The 17,461-nt window shown below is 37.1% G+C and overlaps 1 non-coding gene across 1 annotated transcript; it reads left to right on the top strand.

Moving 5' to 3' along the window:
- The first annotated feature begins 15,454 nt into the window (after positions 1-15,454).
- On the top strand, positions 15,455-15,561 carry LOC119799656. The gene has a single exon (XR_005282930.1). It is a non-coding gene; the product is annotated as a U6 spliceosomal RNA (small nuclear RNA).
- The last annotated feature ends 1,900 nt before the right edge of the window (positions 15,562-17,461 follow it).

Below are 17,461 nucleotides of genomic sequence, written 5' to 3'. Positions count from 1 at the left end.
GTATAAGACCAAACACTATTGACTAAATTGTTATCTTTAAAAAATAATTCTTTCTATGAAATATTATTCAAAATATACATGGGTATCATACTGGTTTTAAATGAATTAAGTTGTCTAAATTTTAATTTATAAAATAATGATAGAAATAATTCATATAAATGTTTATCAACTGTTAAAATATTAAGAACATAAAGGGATCTTGAGTAAAATAAATTACAGTCATATCTTTTCAAATTACTAAGAGAAAGAGAAAGAAGTAAAATTTTCCATGAATCTCATCTTTTATGGGAGCTTCTGTTACAGTTTCCTGAAATAACAAGCACTGCTTTGCTCCTCTTTTTAAAGATATAGATCAATATATTGCAGATAGTCTCATGTTCATGTGTCTATTAGACTATTAGCTCTGGCTTCAGGGCCCCATTGGTTCCTCATTCCATTCCATCATTAGACAGCATATCCTGTGCTGTCTCAAGATTAGAGGGTCTTCTCAAAGAGAGTTGTTAAATTCAAAAAACATGGACAGTTAATATTTTTATTCTTATTTTGACCCATTTAACATCTACTAGTCAAAATCTCAGACACTTACTTTACACTGGAGAATGCCTTACTTTATCATGGTGAGGTAAATCCCTTTTGTACTAGCTTCACAGAATACACAGCCCATCTCTTTAAAAGTATTTTCCTAAACAATGACAGTAGCTTCAGGCTCTGTTGCTTTTGTGTCTCCTTGGGACAATATCATAACTCAAACAGAACTCTGACTCATTCGATCAGCCTTTGCCTGTGAGGACACTTCATGTATTGAGCCACTCTGTCAATGTTTCAAAAACACAACCCACATAAATTACCCACAATTCCACATACAAATGGAGATATAAGGAGACATTATCAATGTTTTCCATTGCAGGAAGGGACACAAAGTGAACAATGTCTTCATTTTACTTCAGGTTCATGCATAATTAAGCTCACCTGTCTGTTGTCCACTGTATCTGCTGCCCCTGTTCAAGAATGGAGAGAGCAGTGAATGCTGTGGGTAAGATCGCTGCACACCTTGACTATGATTTCATCATACGACCAGACTGTGCTGATGCATTCATTGTAAAGAGTCACTATAGTAGAGGCCACTTTCTGAAGTTTAGTACTTCAAAGACATGTATAGCAAAATCAGTAAATTGCTCATTCTTTTCACCAGCATGTGTTTGTCTTTCACCAGCAGGTATTTGTCAACTATTTCTTCACACAAACTTGTTTCACATAGCATATATTATATATAAACATCACACACTTGCATGTTTACATGTACATTGTATTTATTTCATCGATCTATTATGTTTGTCTATATAGCCATCCATACTCTTTAAAATATAAATATATGTATAATTATCTAAGGAAGCACTGGCAACAGAGAAATATTGGCTGTTAATACAGTGAATTCTGCAGGCATTAAATTTTCTCTGCAGCCAACAGAATATAACTATATTAAACATGCCCAAATCTTAAACAAATAAATTTGTGAATGTTTTAACTTTTTTGACCAGACTGATTTTTAAAAATGCAACTAAAATCTGGGTGTTGAGAGATGGGAATTAATACAAAATGGTCATAGAAGGTAAACATTAGCCCTCAAATTCATAAAAACAGAAATGAGTAGACATGGTGGCATACACCTGCAACTCTAGACCTTGGGGATAGAGGCAAGAGAAGTAAGAGTTCAAGGCCATCCTTGCTAAATAATGAGCTAGAGGACAGCCAAGGCAAAGTGAGATGCTGTGAAACAAACAAACAAACACCAAAGCAAAACCAAACCAAAAGAGAACAAGAACAACAACAACAACATAAAACAACCTAAATAAATGTTTCTGATTATGCTCAGAGAAAACTGTGAGTCAAGGATTGTCTTCACACATGAGAGGAGATTATGTGCCAAAGCATCTGAGTTATCTCTGGTATTTGAGGAAAGCAAGGGCATGAGCCTGTAGGTTTCTGAAGTGCTAAGAAGTGAATGCTGACCTGATATACCTTAATCAGTAAGATTCATTATGCAACAGATGTATGTTGTTTAAGCCACTGTGGTCATTTATCATGATATCCACAGACAACCAATGCACCATTATTCTTTGTGACTAAGGAAATTGCATTAAATCATGATCATATACAACATGGTATTCATCCATTTCCCATGGACATTATGATAAATACCACAGTGATCTTTATCGTTTTACCCTTCCTTGCTCCTATCCAGTCCTCCTGTGTTATTCCTCTTCCTCTCAAATTTCTGTGCTCTTGTATAAGGTATTTATAGTGTCTTCACAACCTAAGCAAATCACAGTCTTATGTTTTCACATGCATTCACGCACACACGCATGCATGCACACACACACACACACACACAGAGAAAGAGAGAGAGAGAGAGAGAGAGAGAGAGAGAGAGAGAGAGAGAGAGAGAGAGAGAGAGAGAGAGAGAGAGAGAGAGAGAGAGAGAGAGAGTACTCATGCAAAGGGAATATCTCAGCTTGGCTTACAGGTTGTGGCTCGTACTACAAAAGCTGAGGACTTGATAGCTGTCTATTTTAGAGGCTAGATGTCTCTGTTGTCTCAGTTTGGTGCTGAAGCACTGGAGAATACCTGAAGAGTCACTAATCTTCACTATATGTTGGTGTCCTGCATAGGCTTCTAAAATACCATAACCAAAAGCAATTTGGGAAGGAGAGGTCTTATCTCATTTTACAACTTGGAAGTCATACTCTACCAATAAAAGAATCAGGGCAGGGACTCAAGGTAGGGACCTGGAGGCAGAAACTGAAGCAGAAGCTATGGGGGAACTCTGCTTAAAGACTTGTTCCTCAAGACTTGCTAAGACTTTCTTATGTCATCAAGATTCACCTAACTGCCAGGATTAACAGCACCCACAATGGGCTGCACCCTTGTATGTGAATGTCCTATGGATATACCTATAGGGAATTTGATGGAACCATTTTCTCACTTAAGGTTCTTATTCCCAGGTAACTCTAGCTTCTATCAAGTTGGCAAAGAAAATCTGAATACAACAGTTTGAATGTGGAAAAAGTTGGTTCTGATATTAATTAAAGAATATTGCCACACCCAGGAAGATGAACTTGCCAGTGAATGTGTCGGCAAGTAGGCATAAAAGCACTTCCCTTCTTTCGTGTGCTTTATCTGGGCTGCCCCTGAAAGGTACCTCCCAGGCTGCAGGCAGCCAACCCCTTGGCTTCAAATAATATGATTAAGAAAATCCCTCACAGCAGTGTCCAGTAGCTTGGGTTTAGCTAATTCCAGGAACAGGCAAGTTGACAACTGTGATTAGTTATTACTCTTATCAATTTACACAACCATGTATCTTTATGTTGTGCTTAATTCCCAAATGAAAACAGTAATCATCTCATAATTTCACCTAAGATGGTATAACTTCTCTATGTACAACCACAAATGTATTATATATTGTAAAATAGAGGCAACGTTGTTGAGGAATGCTTAGCCTTTTACATCTGAAAACATAGATTTACAGCATTTAATCAATAATATTTCAAATATATTATATGATAAATAGAGGAAAATAAACATGAGTCATATGTGCATGTAAACATAAATACGTTCTTAATAAAACAGGACAGTTATGTCAATTACAATTCTATTTCTGAAAGTGGTCATCTGGATTCAGCTTTATAAACACTTTCCTCTAATACACATTATGTATGTTTTCTACCCCCAGCAAGCTACTCAGTATGTCTTTGTTCTTACCCTGAATGTGTGATCCTTACCTTTATTCCTGAAATGTCTGAGATTATTGCCATCCTGCCTGGATTGGATTATGTAGTTTCCCTTTGACTTTATTAGAAGACATGCAAACACCATGAGAAACCCTGAATGATCTCCTGTACTCTAGTTGTAACCTTTCTTACCTCCACTGTGAAAAAGCAATCCAGTACTTCTTGGATCAAGCACCCCTTTTAACACTGTTAATTCATTTCTTAACCTGTTGACGTAGGGTATCAAAAGTTTGAATTGCTGACAGAGAACCTTTAGCTTTCAGCTCAATGGAAATTTGTTGTGTTTCATGGTAAGAGAGTTCTCTATCTGGAACCAAAACTTTGAGTCAGCAGAAATTAAAGTCACCGGAACATGAAGCAGTATTTTTTATTTTTTTCCTAGTGGGTCACTAGAGGTGATAGTGTGTGGAAACATTCTGATTTCCATCTGCTGAATCCTCCACACAGAAGTCCTGGCTATAGGAGAAATAGACTCTCTGAAAGTTTAACTAAATGCATTTTGTGTTTTGATATAAACATGATCCCATGAGGCTAGGGAAAAGAATGTGGAGGCTTAAATGAGAAATGTCTTCCTTAGGCTTAGGCCTTTGAATACTTAGTAATAGTTACTAGTTCTACAGGGAGGTGGTAAAGTCTTCTTGGAGGAACACCTTAAGTGTGGAAGGACTTTGGGTGTTTATGGTTTGTCCCACTTATAGTTTGAACTCTATCTTTTTTTTTGTTTATTTATTTTTTATTAAAAATTGCCATCTCCTCCCCTCCTCCTCCCCCTTCCCTCCCCTCCCCTCCACCCACACCCCCACTCTATCTTGTATTTGCATATGAAGATGTGATATCGCATTATCCTGGTCCTACCTCCTTGTCTGCTATCTGTTGCTTTGCCTTCCCAGCATAATTGACCCCTATTCTGCTGTAACTATAAACTGAAATAAACTTTCATTTTTTGTCATTGTCATAGCATTTTAATACCTCAACAGAAAATTAATCAATATAGTACTCAACCATCACTTAGTCTCTGCATTTTGACTATTTGTGGATCTCTATAATAACCGATGTCTGCTGCAAAAGTCAGCTTCTTTGATGAGAGTTTAGAGTACATACATCTGATCATACAAGGATAAATATATAGAATACAGTTAGAAATAAATTTATTTAGTAAAATGGCAATATAAATTTTCCTCTCTAGTCGTAGGAAGTAGGCAAGATTTGTAGTAACAGAAATGAATTTGTTACCAGTGAACATGCTTAAGTCCAATTAGAGAACTATTGTTTACTTGCAACCCTGGGGATATCTTGCCAGGCTATTCATTGCTGTGGTTTGTTGGCTTTATAACTCTACTAGGCTACTGAATACCTTTTCTCTGGAAGTCTGTTTTTTTACCTGCATGTGTGTCTTTTCTTCATTAGCTCACATGCCAGGATAACTGGTCTGCTTGCTTATGGGAATTTTTTGACTCTGATGTAAATCTGCCTGGATGAATGCTGGGACTACAAATGCATGTATTGTTGTCATGCCCAGCTTTAGATAAATTACTGGGGTTCAAACTGAGATAATCATTCTTAAGAAGCAAGAAGTTTATTCACCGAGCTATTGCTCTAGCAGATGTGCATGTGTCTAATCCATTCATGGTAACAATCTTGAGTTAACCTGTACAGAGCTTGCCATTTTTGTTTTCACCTAACTTTGATGGATTATCTCTTTCTTTTAAAGTTTTTAATTCTTATTTTTATTTTGTGTACATGAATATTTTGACTTCATGTCTCTCTGTGAAACATGAGGGTTCCTGGTAACTATTGAAGGCATTGAATTTGGGAGTTATATATGATTGGACACCTCACCCTGGTGCTAAAAACGGAACATCAGTTCTTTGTAGGAGAAGTCAGTGCTGTTAATGAATGAGCTTCACACACACACACACACACACACACACACACACACACACACACCTTACCTACCTACATATCTGACATTTATTCCTCCACCTATATTCTTCAAAATCAGATACATTGTTCCTGGTACATAGAAAAAAAATCTGGCAATTAATGTTTGTAAAATTGATTCATATAACATAATCTATGTTATTATAAATGTTTTGGAATCTAGATTTGGAATGATTATATGTCTAAGTGTTGATTCTTGAGGCTGTCTTTGTTTGAGTGGTACTTTGTTCCTTGGTTTCTGTTTCCTGTTTGGTCTTCTGTTCTAAGTGGCCAGGGGTTTTAGTGATCAGTGAGTTCTTAGCTCCAGTAGGGTGTCTTTGTTGCAGTTTTGTGGCATGCAAGACCTCTGGGATTTTGGGTGCCAATTTTGCCTCTGCAGCCCCAAGTACTTGTTGGGCTTCTGGGGTTCTGGGTATCTGTTTGATCTCTGGTATTCCAATCTACTACAGCATGACCTCTAGAATGGCAGAAGTTTTCTGCCAAGGTTGTTGGCTGGAATATGCAGCTCAGCGGGGGGAGTGCAATTGGGGGATGTTGAACAAGTTTTATGGGATGTTAGTTGACTATAGGTAATGTTTATAGATTCAGCCTGGCCTTAGGTAAAGCAGAAGTCTTCTGCTGAAACTGTGGGCCAGAATATAGAGCCCAGGGGAAGGGGTGCAGCCTGGAGTAGTTATGCCAGCATTAAAGAATATTAATGGGCAGTGGGCAATGTACTATCTGGGGTTCCTGTGGAGGCCCAAAAATGTGAGCCTATTTCAATCTTGTCTGATGGTCAGAGAGTTTAAAGGTTGCTCAATATTTAACAATAAACAGGACTACACATCTTGACTCGTGACATTATTACTTGGTTCTTCTGTCATTACAATGGCTCATACAAGAAGATCCACTCTATGCTGGCAAATTCTCAGGGATGCAAGCATACTTCTGCTCCTGATTTTGTAATCAAAGTTTTAACCAGAGGAGTGGCTGCCTTCAGGTTGCTTGGTCTAGGGTGGCTTCACTGCCTAAACAACAGAATCCTAATGACTTGATGTCTCAAAATGTTGAAGCAATTAACTGTTCCAGTTGTCCTTTGTATCATGTTAAAGAAGCCTTTTGTTGCCTTCTTTCTCACTTTGTGTTGGGATATAAAAGTGTATGGAAAATTAAATGCAGGTGATTTTAATATTCACTGGAACTCAGCTAGAGAAAAGCCATGGAGCCACTACACTGACTAACTGGCATCACCATGGCCATCCAAAATCTACTTAAAAGCCTGAGAGAGCTTCAAAAGGAATCTAGACACAAAAATACAGAGTTTAACACAGTTTCTTTTTGTTTTCTGGCAGCGTGCCACAGCTCTTTTAAGGGAGGTTTTCCATACTCAGTGGCAGTAGGAAAAAAGCCATGCCATTTTGAAATGCTGGTTTTCTGGACCCTGCTGCCAGCATCACCTCTGGCTCTTTCAGGAGACCAAGCATTAGAATGGAGTTTGTGAGCAACATGGCACAGCTTGCCTGGTGGCAAAATGGACTGGCTGTGTGCCTAGAGATGGGGCAGCTTGCATGGCTCTTGGAGGTGATAAACAGGTCCATCATGCTCGACTGGGCAGGATAAACAGAAAGTACCACTAATACCCTAGTAATGCTGCAGCTTAAGTTTTTAAGAAGTGTTTAGCATTTTTGAAAGTGCTCCTGGACAGTAAAAAATTACAAATACATAATAGGATATATGCAGACATCTAAATGGGTCACGGTGTTGAATAAATGTACATAGGTTTGGGAGAGAGAATAAATAGGGAGTTATAAAAGGAAATAAAGGATTTATAAAAACTCAAAGTCTTTAAAAACAGTGTATAGATAGTCATAGATTAAAAGGAGTAAAGATAACAAATATTAAGAAGTAATAGAGTAAAAACCACATAAAGATGGAGAATACACAGAGAGTCTGATTATGTATATTATTGTGCTTTTTTGAATTTTTTGAGTGTGAAGGAGCTAAGTAACCAATGCGCGCGCACACACACACACACACACACACACACACACACACACACACACACTCACATATATACTCTAAAGGTATCTTGACTTTAAAATTTGAGTCTGAGGATACGTTGCTTTCGAAAAGATGGTCTTCTTTTGTTTCCACGAATATGAGAACCTGTGGACTGCTTCTAAAGTAATATGATTTGATGCACCAAAATCCCCTGAAAGATCACCTTGAAAACCCCTCTAAAAATTACTTTGCCCAATAAATAACCAGAAGCAGTTTGGAGAAAACAACACCCATATACACAAATATTGTTTATAAATGCTTGTTTATGTTTAAAGGGGAATATGTTATAGAGATTTGCATTAGTATAGATCTTGACTTATTGATACAAATTTAAGGACTGTGTATATGTACTTCTAATCTTGATAAAGGTATTGTATTTGTGCAGTTAATTTAAAAATATAATGTATAATTAAGAAATATAAGTTAATAAATAATCATCTATATTAGTCAAGCTTGTATTCACATTAAGTATTCTAGATATGTAGAGATATATTTCATTTGGATAGATAATCTTCAAACCTTACAAAGACTATGGTATATGGCATTTCAAATGTTTTAAGAATGTAGGACTTTTCATGAAAGTCAGACATATCTGCTCCTGGTAGCACCAGTCTACTTTAAGAGGAAGATGGCCACTGAAGAGCTCCTTATGGAGTTGGGCAAGAAACTGCTCTTGTTTAGACTGCTTGATGAACTGGACATTCAGGACCTGCAGAAAAATGACTGCTGAACTTGCCTAAAGGTGAGAAAGGGCCTTCTGGGTCATGCTTCATGAAAGAGTCTGCTAGACATTCTGCAGGAAATTTCCTGCTTCATGGAAAAGTGTGCTGGATACTATGAGCCTGTAGGCTGAAGATGGATGCTCCAACATTACAGAAGAACTTTGGGTGACAGCCAAAGCAATGAGATGTCTCTGTCATTTCTAGAGTTTTAGAAGTTGCTTACAATGTAATTTCTCTTTACTTAGGTAATATTATATCCTTCTGGAGTCTTTGATGGAGCTGAAGAATTTGTAGTTATAGTTATAGATTTTCTTAGTTATGATAAAAGATAAAGTAGATATAAATATTATAACTATAACTCTTATTTGACACCTGTTTTATATATATATATATATATATATGTATATATATATGTAATTTTACTATATTAAAATTAAAGCCTTTTTTTCTTATTTAAACAGAATATGGAAGGTGATGTGTGATTCCTCTCTATATCTTATGAATACAATTGGTGGATAAAGAAACTACCTTGGTCTGTTAATAGGGAAAAACTTAGGTAGGTGGCAAAAATTAAACTGAATGCTGGGAGAAAGAAGAAGGAGTTATGGAGAAGCCATGAAGCTGCTGCCAGAGACAGATGTGCTGAAACTTTGCTGGTAGGCCATAGCCTTGTGGTGATGTACAGATTAATGGAGATGGATTAAATTAAGATGTAAGAGTTATCCAATAAGAAACTAGAGCTAATGGGCCAAGCAGAGATTTATTTAATACAATTTCTGCATGATTATTTTGGTTCTGGGTGGCTGGGAAGAATAATCAGCTCCTTTCAACAGACCTCCCTTCTGATACTATCCTATGTTTTCTGTTTTTTTCTTATGCATTTATATTATTTCCTAACGTTTCTGATCCCCAATTTCCTACTCGGGACAGTGGTATTTTTGTTGAGGCTGATCCCTGACAAATGGCTCCCAACATTGGGCAGTTGCTGACAGGTCCCTAGGACTAGTCTGATATCTAGTAAAGCAGTCAGAGTTGTAGACAAGGATATGGAGCTCAGAGGAGGGTGCTGTTAAGGGGTGTTTGGCAGGCTTTCAGGAGTGTTAGTAGGTAATCAGTGGCATCTTTTTTTTCTTCCTGGCCTCTAGTAAATAAAAAGTCTTTTGAAGAAGTTATGGGCCAGAATATGGAATGCAGGGAGAGTTTACACCTTGAAAACTGCCAAGAATCTATGAGGGTGATCTAGAAATTGAGGATAAGGAGTCTGAACTAGCCATCTCCTATTGTCAAACAAGTCTTCCTTTTGAGGGATTGGAACACCAACCAATCCACATAATTTTCAACCTACAATATATTCTGCCTAGGTAAATCTGGCATAGAAATTTTTGGAAGTGACCAACCAATGACTGGTCCATCTTGAGACCCATGGGAGAGAGTGTTCCCTTGTTACTAACTACCTGGAAGGGCATGACCCAGAGAACTAGAATAGAACCAAACATGACTGACAAAAAAGTTTAAAGAAATGATTCCTAATAATATTCTGCTGTGTTCATAGATCATTGACTAGGCCAATTGTCATCAATCCCTCACCCAGCAATTGATGAAAATAGATACATAGAACCATAGCCAAACATTGGGCAGACCTCAGAGAATCTAGTGGAAAAGGGAAAGAAAGGAATTTGAGAGCCAGAGGAGGCAAGAACATCACAAAAAAATGCCCACAGAACCTACTAACTTCAACTCATATGGGCTCACAGAGATTCCAAAGCCAACCAAAGAGATTGCATGGGTCAGATCTAGGCATATATTACAGTTAGATAGCTTGGTTTCCTGTGGGACTCCTAACATTGGGAGCAGGGACTGTCTCTAACTTTTAACCTACTTTTGGGACCTTTTCCTTCTATTGGGTTGGTCATTCAGCCTTAATAAGACAGGAGGCATCTAGTCTTACTGCAACTTGATATGCCATGCTAGCTGATAAATAGGCCTGCCCTTTTCTGAAGGGAAGAGAGGAGTAAATGGGGAGAGGAAAAATGGGAGTGACTTGGAGGATTGGAGGAAGGGAGGTGAAAATGTGATTGGGATGCTGAAAAAATAATTAATTAATAAATTATAAAAGAATTTCATATAAAATATATTTTGACATTTTACAACTTTTTATTATTCTATATTTAAAATATACATAGCAGATTTTTGTAGTTTATTGTTAATATTATTTGTGATTCTTTTTCAGTGTGGTTCAGTATTTTGATATTTCAGGCAAAGAAACAAATATTTTGAAAATAATTATCATTTTGTTGCTGTAAATTTTCCTGCTACAATAGTCACAGAAGAATAAATAACTTGTTTGAAGATTTCTGCCTAATATGCATAATTCAATAGTTCACTTCTTTTAGTCTGACTTAAAGACACAGGATTGTTAGTGTTTTACAAACTCTCCTCATACTATTCACCAAGATATTGAATAAGATCAATGTTATTAAATCATGGCATATCCAGTGATACAATGAAAATTCCATAGAAAGTCATGTTAGAGGTATTAACTGATAATGAAAGAATGACCAATATTAAATCATGAAAAAAGTAGAGAGAGAGTGACAATTATTGAAGGGAAGTCTCTGCTTCTAAATGGACTGTGACAAATGACCTGCAGGTTTATAAACCATCTTTCCTAGTGGTGCTAGTCTTATAAGTCTTAAATAGGAATCATGGAAATCTTTTCAGACTATAAAAGAAAAATGCCAAGCAGATATGAGTTCACAATAACTGAAGAAACATATTGAAGTTGTTGCTGCAACTCTCTTAAGGGGTGTAACCATTAGATTCTTAAGGAGTACTTTAAATTATGCACAGGTTCTGCATTATTGATGTCATATAGTCAGCTTATTAGATGTTGATAGTATGTGAAACATCTTGAGTCCCATCTACCCGTGGGGCACAGGCCAGTACTCATTTTTTTTTTACTTATTCACAGCTCTTTTGGCTTCCCTATAAGGGCAAAGTCTGAAGATTTTGAATCACCTTTGAGCATCCCATAGTCATACATCTATGCATCTTCTCCCCACTCTACATCTCATAAATAAAATTGACCTTTAGAGAAGGATAATGTTCAGGTGTTGATGGAGGAGAGTTATCTGTCTATGTTTCTTTCATTGGTTAATTAATAAAGAAAACTGCCTTGGCCCTTTAAGAGAACAGAAAATTAGGTAGGTGGAGTAGACAGAACAGAATTGTGGGAACAAGGAAGTAGAGTGAGAGAGACGCTTCAGGCATTCGCCATAGGAGTCTCCATGCTGCTGCTCTCCGAGATGGACGCAGGTTAAGATCTCTCCTGGTAAGCCACAACTCGTGGTGCTACCCAGATTAATAAATATGGGTTAAAGGAAGATGTAAGAATTAGCCAATAAGAGGCTGAAACTATGGGCCAGGCAGTGTTTTAAAAGAATACAGTTTCCGTGTAATTATTTTGGGTAAAGCTAGCCGGGTGGCGGGACACAGCCCGGGCCGGGTGGCGGAACACAGCCCCGCCGCTTCACACTACAAGGTGTGACATTGACACAGATGAGGATCTGAGGTACTAGAACAAGCCAGCCATTATTTACAGTGTCCCTTGGATGGTGTATTATTTACTTTTCTGTTGTTTCAATAGAATACCCTGACAACAATCATATTAAAGGAAAAATGAGGTTATTTCATATTGAAGTTCCAGAGGGGCTATAGTCTACTATGGTGGGAAAGACATGGCAAAAGCTGTGTACACCAGCAGGAACTGAAAGAAATCTGTCTTATAACATTCTATCTTCTCATAGGAATCAGAGAGTGAGGCCAGGCTATAGAAACTCAAAAGTTGCCCTTAGCGATGTACTCCCCTCAGCAAGGCTTTGTTTCCTAAAAATTATATAATCTTTCCAAACAGCAGCACCAGCTGGGGATCACATGTTAAAGACATGAGACTGTGAGGGACATTTCACACTCAAACCACCATAAATAGAGAATAGAAATTATACACTTTACACAGAATATCTGGATTTGGAATATCCTATATCTTACCAACTAGATCCAACAAATGTCATCAATTAGCCTGTAGACCATGTGTATTGTGTACTTTTTAGTGTTGCTGTGATTGATAAGAAGCAAATGAAGGGAAAAAGAGTTTTTTTTTTTTCTGATTTACAATTTGTGGTGGAGTGATACAAGTTGCTGATGATGGGAAAGCCATAGTAGGATATGACTCCATGTTAGCAAGAGTGTGCCCACGGGATCCCTCACATCTTGAAACAAGAGTCCGAAGGGGAGAGAGAAAGTGAATATAGGCTCTAAGATCTCAAGGCCCATTTCTATTAATTTATTTCTTCCTGTGTGGTTCCAGTTACCAATGATGCCAACTTTTCCAGACAGTACCATCAATAGGGAACAGGTGTTTAAATACATGAGCTTATGTGAGACATTCACATTGAAAGCATAATACCCACATTCACCTAATATATTTTAAATAATTATCTCATCTTACTAAGCAATATCCATTATTCACTAAACCATCAGTAAATATCTAGTACATGACTTTTTATATGCCTAAGTGCAACTTTCTTCTTTTACAACCTCATATAAAGACTGGTCTTTTTCTACATCTATCTCTTTTTTGTAGTATTTTTTCTAGACCCAATCCATAAAAGATAAATTTTATATTAATAAACTGAAATGAAAATGTTTCAAGAGAAAAGTATTTGTATTGCACTCAGTATAATCTGGTTATTATTAGAAAAGGGTTAATTTCCTTGCTGGGTACCATGATAATACCTGATCCAGAAACAGGCTGATCAGCCATGGGTGATTTGCTAAATTTTGCTGAATTGTTCTTTACAAATTAACTCTATACACAGCCCAGGGACCATTTGATGGCAGCTGTAATGGGAGGCATTTGTGGGGACCATTGCCTGAGGAAATCACTGCAGCAATTTGCATATGTGTTTTAGTTTAATATCTTTTTTTGCTGTGTTCATGTGTAACCCCTGGAGATTGAAGGTTATAATTGTCTTGGAATTGCATAGAAGATACAACACAGTTTACAAAGAAACAGCTGGAGTGTGATCTAATCTCCATGTTCCAATTTACTTATGCATAAAGCATGCATAAAAAATTAAGCCTCCCTGAGAAATTTGCCCTTTGTACCTAGTGAGCCTCAGCTTTGCTAGAGCAAAAGCCATGTGCTTGAAATGACCCAGAGACTGCATTAAATAATACATAGATAATCGAGAGAATATAGCATTTATAAGTTTAATATTTATTTGACTACAGCATGGTTGTTATGTCTGAACTATAAATATATAAATATATCCTCATCTTCAGGCCTTCTGTTTCAGTGACTCTTGACCTCCTTGAGAGAGAAAGCAAAAACATTCTGAACCAGGTTTAGGAAGTGACATCAGATTAAATTAAGGACTCATGCATTTATGGATCAGATAAAGAAGCAGTGAAACTTTCACAAGAGATGCATAATGAAGGAGGAAGCTCCTGAGTTGTTCCCTGGTCTTGCACATTGTGAACTAGTTCCTACCTGGAACTTGAAATGTGGCAATTGAAACAGAATATGTTTGAAGTTTATAAGTTTTATCCTTTATGTTCAATTTTATGAAAAATTATTTCCTTTACTAATTTTTTTTGTGATTGATGTTTTGTTGCTAGATTTTTCATTTTTTGTTACTAGTTTTATCTTAAACACTTTCCATGATAAGAATATGAGGAAAAAGAAAATATATTCCTCAATTCTTAAGAAACAAAATGACATCTCATATTCATTAACATAGACACTACCAGAAACAGTGCATTAATAAATGTTGGTAAAAATTGAAAAATTGGAATGTCTAAGTGCTCTTGGTAAAAAATATAAAATATTACAATTGCAATGGAAAACACTACAGTGATTGTTCAAAAAAGTTAAAAAGAAAATTTTCATTAGGTCTGTCCCACCGTCTCAATGGGTAAACGCACTGCTCACGGTCCTGACTTCCTTGCTCATGATCTCCCTCCTTTTGCTCCTCATCGGGACCTTGGGAGCTCAGTCCGGTGCTCCTATGTGGGGCTCTGTCATTTTCTCCATCCAACGGTGGGACAGATCTAACGGGAGACCACCAAGTCCAGTTGGAATGGGACTGATGGAACAGGGGACCAAACCGGACTCTCTGAAGGTGGCTGACAGTGGAGGAGGACTGAGAAACCAAGGACAATGGCAATGAACGTGAACTCTACAGCATGGACGGGCTCACTGTGAGCCTTGTCAGTTTGGTTGCTCACCTTCCTAGACTTAGGGGGAGCTGGGAGGACCTTGGACTTAACATAGTGAAGGGAACCCTGATGGCTCTTTGTCTTGGAGAGGGGTGGAATGGGGGTATGGGTGGTGGGTGGAAGGGAGGGGAGGGAAGGGGGAGGAGGAGGGAAGGAAATGGAAATCTTTTTTTTTTTTTCCTTTTTTTTCTTTTTTTGGTTTTTCGAGACAGGGTTTCTCTGCAGCTTTTTTTTTTTTTTTTTTTTTTTTTTTTTTTTTTTTTTTTTTTTTTTTTTTTTTTTTTAGAGCCTGTCCCGGAACTAGCTCTTGTAGACCAGGCTGGCCTTGAACTCACAGAGATCCGCCTGCCTCTGCCTCCCGAGTGCTGGGATTAAAGGCGTGCACCACCACCGCCTGGTGGAGATGGAAATCTTTAATTAAAAAAAAAAAGAAAATTTTCATTTGATCAAGCAATATTACTTCTGAGTACGTTTTTGAACCACAGAAGCAGGATATGAAAGAACTATTTGCATATCTTTATACCTTCAAACAACATTCACAATACCTTAAAGGAACAAACAGCTGAAGTGTTTATCAATAGATAATTGATAAATACATATTCAGAAACATCATAAATGCATGTATAAATTCACATAGCTAAGTGTATAAGCATATTGCAATATTTTAACCTTAATAAACAGGCAATGCTCACTTCAGCAGCACATATCCTACAATGGCAATAATACAAAGAAGATTAGTATGGACGCTGCACAGGAATGACACACACATTCTTGAAGTATTCCATACTTTAACAAAACAGAACAAGTAGAACAAAAATAAAACTACAGACCATTAGTTTTGGTGAACATACATTCAAAAATGCTCAGTAAGATACTAGCAAACACAATACAGACATACATTAATAAGATTATCCACGGATCAAGTTAGCTTTATCCTTGAAATGCATGGGTGGTGTAACATACTTAAGCTGATAAATACAATAAACCATATAAATTAACATGAAGAAAAAATAGTTGTCTCAAAACATAGACAAAAAGGCCTCTCATAAAACCCAATGTGCCTTTATGGTAAGCATTTTAGAGAACATAGGACTAGAAAGAATTTATTTCAAAATAGTAAAATCTATATATGAGAAATGTACAGCCAACATTATTCAAAATCAGGAGAAACTTGAACCATTCACCTTGAATTCAGGAACAAGACAATGATGTCTACTATCTCTGCTCCTTTTTTAATATTTTGTTTGAAGCACTAGCTGGAGCAATAGAGCAAGAGAAGAAAATTAAATGGATACAAATAGGAAAGCAATAAAATCAGTCTATCCATATTAGCAGATGGCATGCTATTATAAATTAGAGAGCTCAAAAATTCTACCAGAAAATTCTTGAAATGATTTATTCAGCAATGTGGCAGGATAGATAATAAACTTGAATTAAGCAATAACTTCACTATATATTATCTACAAGCATACATAGAAAGAAACCATGGATACACCACCATTCAAAAGCCTCAAGGTAAATAAAATATCTAGAATTAAATGTAACCATGGAAGGAAGAATTTCTACAGTGAAAGCCTTCAATCTCTAAAGAAAGAGATGGAAATGAACCTTAGAAAATGGAAAAACATCCCATGCTTGTGGATCAGAAGAATTTTAATATCATAAAAATTATCCTACTGATTGGGAGAAGATCTTCACCAACCCCACAACAGACAAAGGTCTGATCTCCAAAATACATAAAGAACTCAAGAAACTAGATTTTAAAATGCTAATTAACCCAATTAAAAAATGGGGTACTGAACTGAACAGAGAATTCTCAACTGAACAAGTTCAAATGGCCAAAAGACACTTAAGGTCATGCTCAAACTCCTTAGTGATCAGGGAAATGCAAATCAAAACAACTTTGAGATACCATCTTACACCTGTCAGATTGGCTAAAATCAAAAACACCAATGAAAGCCTTTGCTGGAGAGGATGTAGAGTAAGGGGAACACTCATCCATTGCTGGTGGGAATGCAAACTTGTGCAACCGCTTTGGAAATCAGTGTGGCGGTTTCTCAAGAAATTCGGGATCAACCTACCCCAGGACCCAGAAATTCCACTCTTGGGAATATACCCAAGAGATGCCCTTTCATATTACAAAAGCATTTGTTCAACTATGTTCATAGCAGCATTATTTGTAGTAGCCAGATCCTGGAAACAACATAGATGCCCCTCAATGAAAGAATGGATAAAGAAAGTGTAGAATATATATGCATTAGAGTATTACTCAGCAGTAAAAATACAATGACATCTTGAATTTTGCATGCAAGTGTATGGAAATAGAAAATACCATGCTGAGTGAGGTAACCCATACCCAAATAGATGAATATGGTATGTACTCACTCATTAATGGATTCTAGCTATAGAATTGAGCCTATATTACATGATCCTAGAGAAGCTAGATAGAAAGGTAAACCCAAAGAAAAACATATAGTTATCCTACTGGATATTGGAAGTAGACAAGATTGCCAGGCAAAAATTGAGAACTTGGGGGTGGGGGTGGGATGGGGTAAGGGGAGATGGGGAGAGAGAAGTGAGAAGGGGAGGATGGGGAGAGCTTGGGGGAATGGGACAGTTGGTATGGAGGAAGATTGGATATGGAATCAGGGAAGTATATATCTTAATTAAGGGAGCCATTTGAAGGTAGGC

The sequence above is a fragment of the Arvicola amphibius genome, chromosome 12, assembly GCF_903992535.2.
Source record: "Arvicola amphibius chromosome 12, mArvAmp1.2, whole genome shotgun sequence".
Lineage (NCBI taxonomy): Eukaryota > Metazoa > Chordata > Mammalia > Rodentia > Cricetidae > Arvicola > Arvicola amphibius.
This window is presented reverse-complemented; position numbering and strand designations above follow the sequence as displayed.